A 12,491-nucleotide genomic window follows, 5' to 3' on the forward strand; every position below is an offset into this window, starting at 1 on the left:
TGCTATCATTATTGCTACAATATCACTGCTATCACTGTTACCGTTACCGTTGCTACTACTGCTATCATCAAAACTATCATACTACTGTGCTACTGATCACTTTGCTACAGATAATTAATCTTCAAGTGTGGTTGAATTGACAACTCAGCTGCTAATACATTCAAATATTCTTTGGCTCCCCTTGTGTCGAATCTATAAATTTGGGTTGAATACTCTACCCTCGAAAACTGTTGCGATCCCCTATACTTGTGGGTTATCACTATGCATCTAAATTATTCATATTAAGGTGACCTCCTCAAAGTACATTATCAACAGATTATGCATCTACTCCACCGACTGCATGGATTATGCATCTACTTCACCGACAGTTCTGGAGTACTCAAGAGGTTATCAATAGTACTCAAGAGGTTAACATTATGCGTCTACTGAATGTATCAAGAGGTCATCCAAAATTATGCATCTACTGAATGCATGAAGAGTTCATTTAGCCATAAATCCTACATCTGCAGTTGCATGATCTTAGCTCCCCAATTTCACCATCCGACACTCTTACAGTTGGTAATTTATTCTGAACATTTCCCTCAACTGATCTCCTCTTATTGTACCATGATCCATCTACTGAATGCACCAAGAGATCATCCAACGTTCTGAACTTGGTAAATTATTGTGTTGGGGAACGTTGCATAAAATAAAAAAATTCCTACGTTCACCAAGATCAATCTATGAGTTCATCCAGCAATGAGAGAGGGGAGTGCATTTACATACGCTTGTAGATCGCGCGCGGAAGCGTTCAAGAGAACGGGGCTGAGGGAGTCGTCCACGTCGTGATCCAAATCACCGGAGATCCTAGCGCCGAACGGACGGCACCTCCGCGTTCAACACACGTACGGTCAGCGTGACGTATCCTCCTTCTTGATCCAACAAGGGGGAAGGAGAGGTTGATGAGGATCCAAAAGCACGATGACGTGGTGGTGGATGCAGCAGAGTTCCGGCAGGGCTTCGCCAAGAGACTATGGGAGGAGGAGGTGTAGCAAGGGGAGAGGGAGGCGCCAAGACTTTAGGGTGCGGCTGCCCTCCCCCTCCCCCTCCTTTATATAGGCCCCCAAGGGGGGCGCCGGCCCTGGAGATGAGATCTCCCAAGGGGCGACGGCCAAGGGGGTGGAGTGCCCCCCTAGGCAAGTGGAGGCGCCCCCCACCCTAGGGTTTCCAACCCTAGGCGCAGGGGGGCCCAAGGGGGGGCGCACCAGCACACCAGGGGCTGGTCCCCTCCCCACTTCAGCCCACGGGGACCTCCGGGATAGGTGGCCCCACCCGATGGACCCCCGGGACCCTTCCGGTGGTCCCGGTACAATACCAGTGACCCCCGAAATTCTCCTGATGGCCGAAACAGCACTTCCTATATATATTTCTTCACCTCCGGACCATTTCGGAACTCCTCGTGACGTCCGGGATCTCATCCGGGACTCCGAAGAACTTTCGGTTTGCTGCATACTAATATCTCTACAACCCTAGCGTCACTGAACCTTAAGTGTGTAGACCCTACAGGTTCGGGAGATATGCAGACATGACCGAGATGCCTCTCCGGTCAATAACCAACAGCGGGATCTGGATACCCATGTTGGCTCCCACATACTCCTCGATGATCTCATCGGATGAACCACGATGTCGAGGATTCAATCAACCCCGTATTCAATTCCCTTTGTCAATTGGTACGTTACTTGCCCGAGACTCGATCGTCTGTATCCCAATACCTCGTTTAGTCTCATTACCGGTAAGTCACTTTACTCGTACCGCAATGCATGATCCCGTGACCAGACACTTGGTCACATTGAGCTCATTATGATGATGCATTACTGAGTCGGCCCAGAGATACCTCTCCGTCATACGGAGTGACAAATCCCAGTCTCGATTCGTGCCAACCCAACAGACACTTTCGGAGATACCTGTAGTGCACCTTTATAGCCACCCAGTTATGTTGTGACGTTTGGTACACCCAAAGCACTCCTACGGTATCCGGGAGTTGCAAAATCTCATGGTCTAAGGAAATGATACTTGACATTTGGAAAAGCTCTAGCTAAACGAACTACACGATCTTTGAGCTATGCTTAGAATTGGGTCTCGTCCATCACATCATTCTCCTAATGATGTGATCCCGTTATCAATGACATCCAATGCCCATAGTCAGGAAACCATGACTATCTGTTGATAACCGAGCTAGTCTACTAGAGGCTCACTAGGGACTTGTTGTGGTCTATGAATTCACACGTGTATTATGATTTCCGGATAACACAGTTATAGCATGAATAATAGACAATTATCATGAACACAGAAATACATAATAACCATTTTATTATTGCCTCTAGGGCATATTTCCAACAGTCTTGAAAGTGCTAGTATCGACTAGAGGGGGGGTGAATAGGCGATTTTTATGAAAGTCTTCAAAACTTAGAAGTTTCGAAGACAAACAACAGAAATGACCTAATTAATATGCAGCGGAAGATAAACTACCCTAAGCAAACCATAGTCAAGTATGCAATCATGTGAAAGTACAGGACTAATAGCAGCTAGGTAGTAAGGATCAGGATGGAAGATAGTCTGAAGCCAATCAACAGCAGTAGTCAAGCAATGAAGTCAAACAGATACACAGATAGGCAATGACTTCACGAAGACAAACTTAAGTAAAGGATGGAAAGGGATAGAACCAGTCGCTTATTGAAGACACAGGATTTGTTGGACCAGTTCCAGTTGCTGTGACAACTGTATGTCTGGTTAGGGAGGCTGAGATTTAACTCAGAAGACCGTGTCTTCACCTTATTCCCCTTGAGCTAAGGACACCCAGTCCTCGCCCAATCACTCTGGTAAGTCTTCAAGGGAGACTTCCAAACCTTCACAGACTTCGTTCACCGGCAATCCACAATGACTCTTGGATGCTCAGAACGCGACGCCTAACCGGCTGGAGGATTCACAGTCCTCAAGTGTAATAAGTCTTCAGGTCACACAGACAGAAAGACTTCAGTGATGCCTAACACTCTTTGGCTCTGGGTGTTTGGGCTTTGTCCTCGCAAGGATTTCTCTCTCTATCAAATGCTTCGAGGTGGGTTGCTCTCAAACGACAAAAGTCGTGCACAAACTCTAAGCAGCCACCAATTTATGGTGTAGGGGGTGGGCTATTTATAGCCACTAGGCAACCCGACCTGATTTGTCCAAAATGACCCTGGGTCACTAAGGAACTGACACGTGTTCCAACGGTCAGATTTCAAACACATGCGGCAGCTTTACTTGGGCTACAAGCAAAGCTGACTTATCCAGCTCTGGATAAGATTTGCTCTCATTGTCTTCGCTCGAAGACATAGGATTTGAGTTGAGCATCACTTCAGTCACTCTGACTTAGTTCACTTGGACCCCACTTAACAGTATGGTGGTTCCTATGACTCAACAAAGAAGAAAAGGAAACAACGAAACCACACAGTCTTCGCGCACCATAGTCTTCACTTAATGTCTTCTCATGTCATAGTCTTCAATATGAATATCTTCTCATACCACCATTGTCTTCAATGTCTTCATACATTTTTAGGGGTCATCTCTGGTAGGTAAACCGAATCAATGAGGGACACTACCTGCGTTATCCTGCAATTCTCACAAACGCATTAGTCCCTCAACCAACTTTGTCGTCAATACTCCAAAACCAACTAGGGGTGGCACTAGATGCACTTACAATCTCCCCCTTTTTGGTGATTGATGACAAACTGATTGAAGTTTTCAACGGCGATAAAATATGTGAAATTGTAAGGATAGGGAATTGGGAATTGTCTTCATAAGTAGCAAGGGCTTCCCCTAAAGATGTGCATATAAGTAATTTGCTTTTGGAATGCAAATGCGCATGGTAGGTTGTACTTGTGGAGATCCACTTCAACTTATGAAGATAATTCATCATGCATGAAATGATATAGCAAGTGGAATGACATGCATAATGAAAAATGGACGTCTGCAAAATGATCTAAGTGCGGAAGTTATCATCGCACATGCAGAATTTATCATCGCACCACAGTAAAGCAAATAAGTAGCAGACGACCATCAAGTTTAGGTGTTACAACTCGAAGAACCAAATGTTTCAAGAGCAAGAGTTGTAAGCACGAGGCAAAATATAATGCAACCGCCCATATGAACCCGCTTGAAGACTATCAACTCATACGCTTCTCCCCCTTTTGTCAGTAATGACCAAAAAGGTTTGAAGACATAGAGCATCTACTCATCCTCATGAGTAGGTGAAGCAGCAGGGTTGTCGTCGTTGGTTGGCGGTGCAGATGAACTTGGTGCAGTGTCGATGCACGCAGTAGTAGGAGGTGGTGAAGTAACATCATCTTCATCATTGATCACTCTGGCATTGACCGTTGCCGTGGAGGAAGAATATTCAGAGTCTTCAAGAGATGGAGTGCGACGTAGGACAGCAGTCTGTGGAGGAGTGGAGTCAAACTGGAATCTTTCATTGAAGCCATCGTCTTGAAGATCTGCTTCAGCACTAAGCAGGGTCAAACTCTTCCATGATCGCCGGCAAGTTTCATGAGCAACAAAGGCATTCTTGGTGGCAAGGTTGCGAATGCGATTAACATCCACCAAGAGGCTTTGCATCTGTCTCTTGAGCCAAAAATGATGCTTATCTTGTTTCTGATGAAGGGCCACAAGAAGTTCTCGGTCATTGAGAACGCGAGAACGCTTCCGAGGCCTTTGCACAATGGTGCTTTCAGTGGCTTCAGTAGGTGCTCGATGAGGCAGACGAGTGTTTCCAGCCAATGGATAGATTTGTGTCGCTGCTTGAACACCTTCAATGGGTTGAGTGAAGCTTTGGTGCTCGGCATTCTGAAGACAAAGAGGCCTCTTGGCAGGGTCAGAGTATATAGCTTCAACTGACATATCAACTTCTGGCAAAAAGATCATATGATTGCGAGTAGAGGGCTGATAGTTGACAGATGAGTGTCTCTTGATGAGGCGCATGACCCATGGAGCATAAAACTTCAGACCAAATAGGTCAGAGCCAGAAGCAGCAAGTTGCCTGATGAAGAATTCTTGAGTGTTGAAGCTGATGCCATTGAGAATATAGAAGACCAAAGTCTTCATAGCTCCTTCAAGCTTGGTCGTTGATGAATGTCCTTTGACAGGCCATAGAGTTCGCCTGATGATATGATATATGGTGCGAGGCAGATACTCAAGGTCTTCAAAAAAGAACTCTGTTGGATATTCAGCGTCAGATGGCAAGGGCTTCATCATGCTCAACATCTGGCTCATATTGGGTTCTGGCTTATGGAAGATACTCTCCACTGCATTGCGGTGTAGCTGACAGTCAGGTTCATATAGTTATCCAGGAGTGGCTAGCCCTGTAAGCTCGATGATATCCATAGCTTTGGCTTCATGATGAACATTTCCAGTCATCCACTCGAGAACCCATGTCTTGATGTCTCTGTAGTAGCCGCGAATGTGTAGAGTAGCATAGAATTGAAGCAATAGCTCTTCATTCTAGTGTTCTTTGTCTGTCACAAAGTGGAGCAGACCAGCATCACGAAAGCAATCAAGTGCTTCTTCTAAGCACGGCAGTCCAGCAATGGCTTCAGTGTCAAGGCGCATATGAGGGAAAATGCGCCCTTGATCATATAGAACGCAGGAGTAATAGCTTCTCTGCTGATAGCTCCAGAACCGATCTGATGATATTCTTGGCTTGGAGTAGGGGTTCTTGGCGCTGTCAAAGAAGGTATTGTGGCTTTTGAAGCCATTTGCATTGAAGGACCCTGGTGAGTTTGCAGTACCCGGAAACCTTGGCAGTCTTGGCTTTGGCTTCTGGACCTGAGGCCTATGCTCAACATGATAGTCAAATTGAGGTCCAGAGGCAGTAGGCGGAGGTACCAGAATGGGCCATCGGATAGTGGTTAGCTGACCATGACTGTATGCTTGCTCAATTGTATGGGGCCTTGGTGGCGGAACAGGAGCAGGGGCAACAGCTAAGGCGTCAGGCTGCACAACAGGTGCTTCGGGAGCAGTTGTCTCATTAGCTTCAGGTGCAGCAGCCTCATTGGTTTCAGGTTCAGTGGCCACATTTGCTTCAGGCACACTGGTTGGTGCAGGTTCCACATTAGCGTCAGCCATGACTACGTCATTGGCTTCATTGGCGTTGGCGGTGGTAGCTTCAACATTTTCAACCTCCTCTTGATGAACAGGAGGGTCGGGCACAGGCACGTTCACATCAGGAACTGCTTCTTCAATTACTGGGGGAGTAGGGACACGTACTTCTTCTTGATTTTCCTCGGCTGATGCAGCCGGAATGTCTTCAGCAGCTTGTGCTTCAGACTTAGAGACATTCACAGTTGGAGTAGGTTCAGAAAAGACTTGACGAGCAACAGGTGAACGTTGCACTTATCCTTCTGGAATGCTCGACAGAGGGACTTGAGGCCTTTGTCCTTTGCGAAGCCTGCGAAATGCTGGCAACACCTTAGGTGATGGAGATGACTGGGCCTCAAAGTCTTCATCTCTTCTTGCATGGGGGGTATAGCTTGTTGTTGTTGTTGGGGAATACTGGGGGAGTCTTGTAGCTGTGGGTGATCAGCCCACGATGCATCCTGAGCAATTGGCATCAGAGGACGACCAATGCTGATGAGTTCGCTGTTCGTATGAACAGGCGATGATACCACGTCATGTTCGATCTGAGGAAGAACTTCATCATCTGCTACATTGTCATCCTGACCAATGTCTTCAGCAGCGGTGGGTTCAGCTGCTGGAATATCTTCAGCTTCATGAGCCTCTATGGGAGCAGGCTCATGGACTATCATCCTTCGGTCTTGATGTTCTGACGCTGGGCGAACCACTGAAATGGGTTCAACAACTAAGGGCTCTATGGAAGCAGCCCTAGTCTTCTTGGTCTTGCGCTTCTTCTTGGAGGGAGCGGCATCAGAAGCTTCAGTATTCTTTCTCTTTTTGGCTTCAGCCTCGGCAGCCCTCGTCTTATTCTGTTCTGAAGCGGTTGTGGTGACCTTTGGCTTCGAGCCAGTCATGCTGCTTGGGAAGATAATGCGAGGGACTTCTTGGCTTGAAGGTTCAGGCTGGTCAGCAGGAAGCTTCTTCTTTTTCTTTGCAGCCATCCTAGGGTCAATGCCAGGACGGCCAAGTGACTTGCGCTTCTCAGTCTCATTGTAGGCGAGCACACACTTATCAGCCAAACTCTTCATGCACTCTCGAGAGCCCTGAGCTTCTTCACGCTTCTTCAGAAAAGCTTCTTTAAACTCATGTAGCATGACTTTGAAGTTTCTGACGTCTTGAACACTTAGCTTGGCCACATGCTTCTTGAATTGAGCCTTCTCATAATCAATCTTGTTCTTGAGCTCAACGATGTGCTGAGCGAGAGCTAGCTCAGAAGCAATGGCGCCATTGAAGGCGACACTGAGGCCAATGGGAAGCTGCAAATCTTCAAAGCTGACATTGGGGGTGTCAAACCACTCATCAATGAAGTTGTGGATGATTGCCACATCAAAGAGAGGCAAGTTGTTGAAGATTTCTGCTTCTTCCTTGCTCTTTATCAGCTGCTCAAGGGCATCATCAGCAAGATCTTCATCACTTGACAGATCAATGGGTTCTTCGCGCAGAATGGCGGCAGGAGTCAAGGCTTGATCAGTTGGTCTGACAAGTTGCTTTTTCTTCTCCGTTCTCTTGGAGACACGGGATTGATCTTCAGACTGCACACTGGCTTCAGGAGGTGCAGTGGCCAGTGGCTTCGCACGAGAAGTTTTCGGAGGTGCAGCTGATCTTGAAGCCTTTGGCTTCTTTTTCTTCTGCGGCTTTGGAGGAGGAGCTGGGGCTTCATCAGAATCAGCATCAGTATCAGAATGATCAACTCTGGCACCCTGGACCAAGATGTAGGTGATGAGGCCGTCAAGGTTGGAGAAGGGGCCGATGACATTGGGTTCTGCATCACGAGAACCATCGGCACGGGGAGCAGAGGGACCTGGGTTGAAATCCAATCCCAATGACTTCTTGTTCTTCTTGGCCGAAGCCATAGCAAACTGGAAGTTGCGCTTGAAGAGAGAGTCATCACGACACCAGAGTAGTGAAGTGGGATCGGCGTTCTCAGGCTGTGGTCCACGGACCATGCAAGGATAGAAGCTTTAGCTCTGTTCTTGGGTTGAAGGCCTCGATAGAGGATATCACCCCAAGGTCTCGATAGATGGCATTCTTCTCTGCATATTCCTTCGTCACAAACTTGTACTTGAACCATTCCTCAGCCCAATAGCGTCGAATCCATTGGATTCGTGTCTTTCTCTAATGATAATTCTCTTCGGGATCTGTCTTGTAGAGTTCTGCTAGGTCATCAGGCAGATCTTTGGATGTTCCTTCTTTGCGCTGTCTGCCACCCTTCCTTGCAGATTTTTCTGCAGCCATGAACTTCAAACTGAATGGCTTCAATACGTTCAAAGGCTTCAGAGACTTACGCTTGCTGGTCAAGCAGGAACTGGCTTCGGGAGAATTGATATGATGTTGTAAGTATTCTGCAAACGAATGCAGACTATGAGAACCAAGGGATTCTCCCACAGACATGTACCTATGACAGCATTAGAGATGCGAGGGAAGGGGAAGAGGTCATATGCATTCTCAGAAGATTTTGAAGATAAATCAGTTTGAAGACATTGACCTCATGATGCGAGGACATTCACTTATATAGGTGAGTTGGTTCCAGAGTTGTACCAATCCGTGAATAAGTACAAGTGAGGAATCAAACTAGACAAGAAATCTAAGTGAATTGACTAGGCAGTATGAGATGCAGACAGAATAGATCTAACATTGAATAGGCAGAAACCACTTTCGGTAAACAGGATGAATCTTGAAGATCAAAAAGGTGGTAAAAATATAGTTATAATTACCGCACGAAGAACTGCTAGATGGGATGAATAGGAGACCGAGCAGTTCAGCCCACCATGCCCTAACTTGGCAACGGAGGACACCTACGGCGACGGCGGAGAGGACGATGTCCGCGGCCGGCGTGAGGACGGCGTCGGAGAAGTCGCGGCAGCTAAGCGCTTCGTCGTCGGCGTCGTCGAGAGCTAGCGGTGGTGCTAGGGTTTTGACGGAGGTGGAGAGGTGGAAGAAGGATTTCTTTACCGCAGGGGACACGTATTTATAAGTAGGTGAGCGACACAGCGCATTTACGCTGGTGCCCCTGGCGGTTCACATCTGAGGGGCACGTGGCAAGCATGCAACATACTCAGAGTTGTCCCACGTTCCCATGCCCGCCAGGCATGTTGGAGAGTTGTTCCGGCTTCTCCGGATTTCAACAATAAAGATGAGTCATTCGAAACAGATTTAATGTTTGTCTCTTTGCCTTCTGCTGACTAGGACGCAGAGAAGACATTCGACAGTTTCAATATAATGCATATGATTTGGACAGATAGAGTTTGAGATAGAAAGCATAGAGAGGTTAGGGTCCGATCACATTCACTTAGTTCAAAAGATCCAATCTTGAAGACATAGCTATAAGTGAATGATGTAGAGGACAGAACACTAGTGTATATATATATCAGAAAACAATCAAATCATCATAGTGTAGAAAATCATGTAGATAAATTGAAACTGAAGACAAACCAAATGCGAAGTCATTGCAATATAACGCCATGAGTGAAACACTTCAAACAGAGAAATTTGGTGGTAGCATTACCCACCGTATAGGAAGTATTAGACCCAGACACGGCGCACAATTATCGTGGCGCTCCGAAGTCAAATTCCATGTTAATGTATTCACACTCAGAGTGTAAATCTTCATTGATTGAAGATATACATTACTTTGTGTGTTGCACATCTAAGTCATCAACATGCATAAGTATTAGGATGTGTGCCTGATCACAGGACATTAGAGGATTCCAAGATATTTAGCTCACACCGTAACTTGCAAAACCTTTTCTCATCCAAGGGCTTTGTGAAGATATCTGCCAGTTGCTCTTCAGTGTTGACGTGAATGATATCGATATCTTTCTTCATAACATGATCTCTGAGAAAGTGATGACGAATTTCAATGTGCTTTGTCTTCGAGTGCTGGACTGGATTGTTGGCTATCTTGATGGCACTTTCGTTGTCGTAGAAGAGAGGTACTTGTTTCAGGTTGATGCCATAATCCTTGAGAGTTTGCTTCATCCACAGAAGCTGAGCACAACAGGATCCAGCAGCAATGTATTCAGATTCAGCAGTTGAGAGTGATACACAGTTCTGCTTCTTTGAAGACCAACAGAAAAGTGATCGACCAAGAAAATGACATGTGCCTGATGTAGACTTGCGATCCACCTTGTCACCAGCATAATCAGCATCCGAGAATCCAGCCAAAACAAATTTTGAGCCCTTGGGATACCATAATCCGAGTGTTGGGGGTGTAAGCCAAATATCGAAGAATTCGCTTCACAGCTAAGTGATGCAATTCCTTAGGTGCCGCTTGGAATCGAGCACACATGCAAACACTAAGCATAATATCTGGCCTAGATGCACATAGATAAAGCAAAGAACCAATCATGGAGTGGTATACCTTTTGATCGAACTCTTTACCATTGTCGTCGGGACCAAGATGGTGTTTGGCTGGCATTGGCGTCGTGTAGCCTTTGCAGTCTTCCATTCCAAACTTCTTCAGAAAATCTTTGAGGTATTTTTCTTGAGATATGAAGATGTCATTTCTTTGCTGACGAATTTTAAGACCAAGGAAGAACTTCAGCTCACCCATCATGGACATTTGATATTGCTCTTGCATCATGTACCCAAACTCATCACTATACTTCTGGTTGGTGCAGCCGAAGATTATGTCATCCACATATATTTGGCACACAAACAGTTCGCCATCATATGTCTTCGTGAAGAGTGTGGGGTCGAGGGATCCAGGTTTGAAGCCTTTGTTCTTCAGGAAGTCTTTGATTGTATCATACCATGCACGAGGAGATTGTTTGAGACCATACAGTGCTTTGTTTAGCTTGTACACCATATCACGATGTTTTGGATCTTCAAAGCCAGGTGGTTGTGCGACATATACTTCTTCTTCAATCTTGCCATTGAGAAATGCACTCTTTACATCCATTTGATATAGCAAGATGTTGTGATGATTAGCGTAGGCTAGCAGTATGCGAATAGCTTCAAGCCTAGCAACAGGAGCAAATGTTTCATAGAAGTCAATTCCTTCAACTTTAGTATATCCTTGAGCCACAAGACGTGCTTTGTTTCTGACAACTTGACCATGCTCATCTTGCTTGTTTCGATATATCCACTTTGTTCCAATAATGTTATGCTTGCGAGGGTCAGGTCGCTTGACAAGTTCCCAAACATTATTCAGCTTGAACTGTTGAAGTTCTTCTTGCATGGCTTGAATCCATTCAGGTTCCATAAAAGCTTCAGCAACTTTCTTGGGTTCTGATATTGACACAAATGAAAAGTGCCCACAAAAGTTTGCTAGTTGTGTTGCTCTTGATCGAGTGAGTGGACCAGGCGCATTGATGCTGTCAATTATCTTCTCTATTTGAACTTCATTTGCAACACGAGGATGAACCGGACGAAGATTTTGCTCTCGCTGATCATTGTCATCATTGGGAGGATTGTCTTTGGTCTGAGCATTGTCTTCAGGTTGATTTGGTGCAGAGATGATAAGTTCCTCTTCAGACTGTGCTTCAGAGGGCACGATTTCACCAGTTCCCATCAGCTTGATAGACTCGCTTGGAGGAGCTTCATCTAGTGTACTTGGCAGAATCTCTCTCTGTGGACCATTGGTTTCATCAAATTTCACATCCACAGTTTCAACAATTTTGTAGAGATAGAGGTTGAAGACTCTGTAGGAATGTGAATCCTTTCCATAGCCAAGCATGAAGCCTTCGTGAGCCTTAGGTGCAAATTTTGACTTGTGATGGGGATCCTTGATCCAGCATCTAGCTCCAAATACTCTGAAGTGACTGACGTTTGGCTTCTTGCCAGTAAGGAGCTCATACGATGTTTTGTTCAGAAGCTTATGGATGTACACACGATTGATGATGTGACATGCTGTATCAATAGCTTCAGGCCAGAACTTTCTTGGTGTCTTGTACTCATCTAGCATAGTTCGAGCCATCTCAATGAGGGTTCTGTTTTTGCGCTCAATGATGCCATTTTGCTGAGGTGTGTATGGAGCGGAGAACTCATGAGTGATTCCCATTGTATCCAGATACAGATCAAGTCCAGTGTTCTTGAATTCAGTGCTATTGTCACTTCTGATGTGCTTGATCTTCATGCCATAATTGTTCATTGCTCGATTTGCGAAGCGCCTGAAGACATCTTGCACTTCAGTCTTGTAAAGAATTATATGAACCCATGTGTATCTTGAGTAGTCATCAACAATGACAAAGCCATAGAGACAGGCAGTTGTTGTGAGGGTGGAGTAGTGAGTAGGTCCAAATAAGTCCATGTGTAACAGCTCGAAGGGTTGAGATGTTGTCATGATTGTCTTCGAGGGGTGCTTTGCC

This window comes from Triticum dicoccoides, chromosome 6B (assembly GCF_002162155.2).
Source record: "Triticum dicoccoides isolate Atlit2015 ecotype Zavitan chromosome 6B, WEW_v2.0, whole genome shotgun sequence".
NCBI lineage: Eukaryota > Viridiplantae > Streptophyta > Magnoliopsida > Poales > Poaceae > Triticum > Triticum dicoccoides.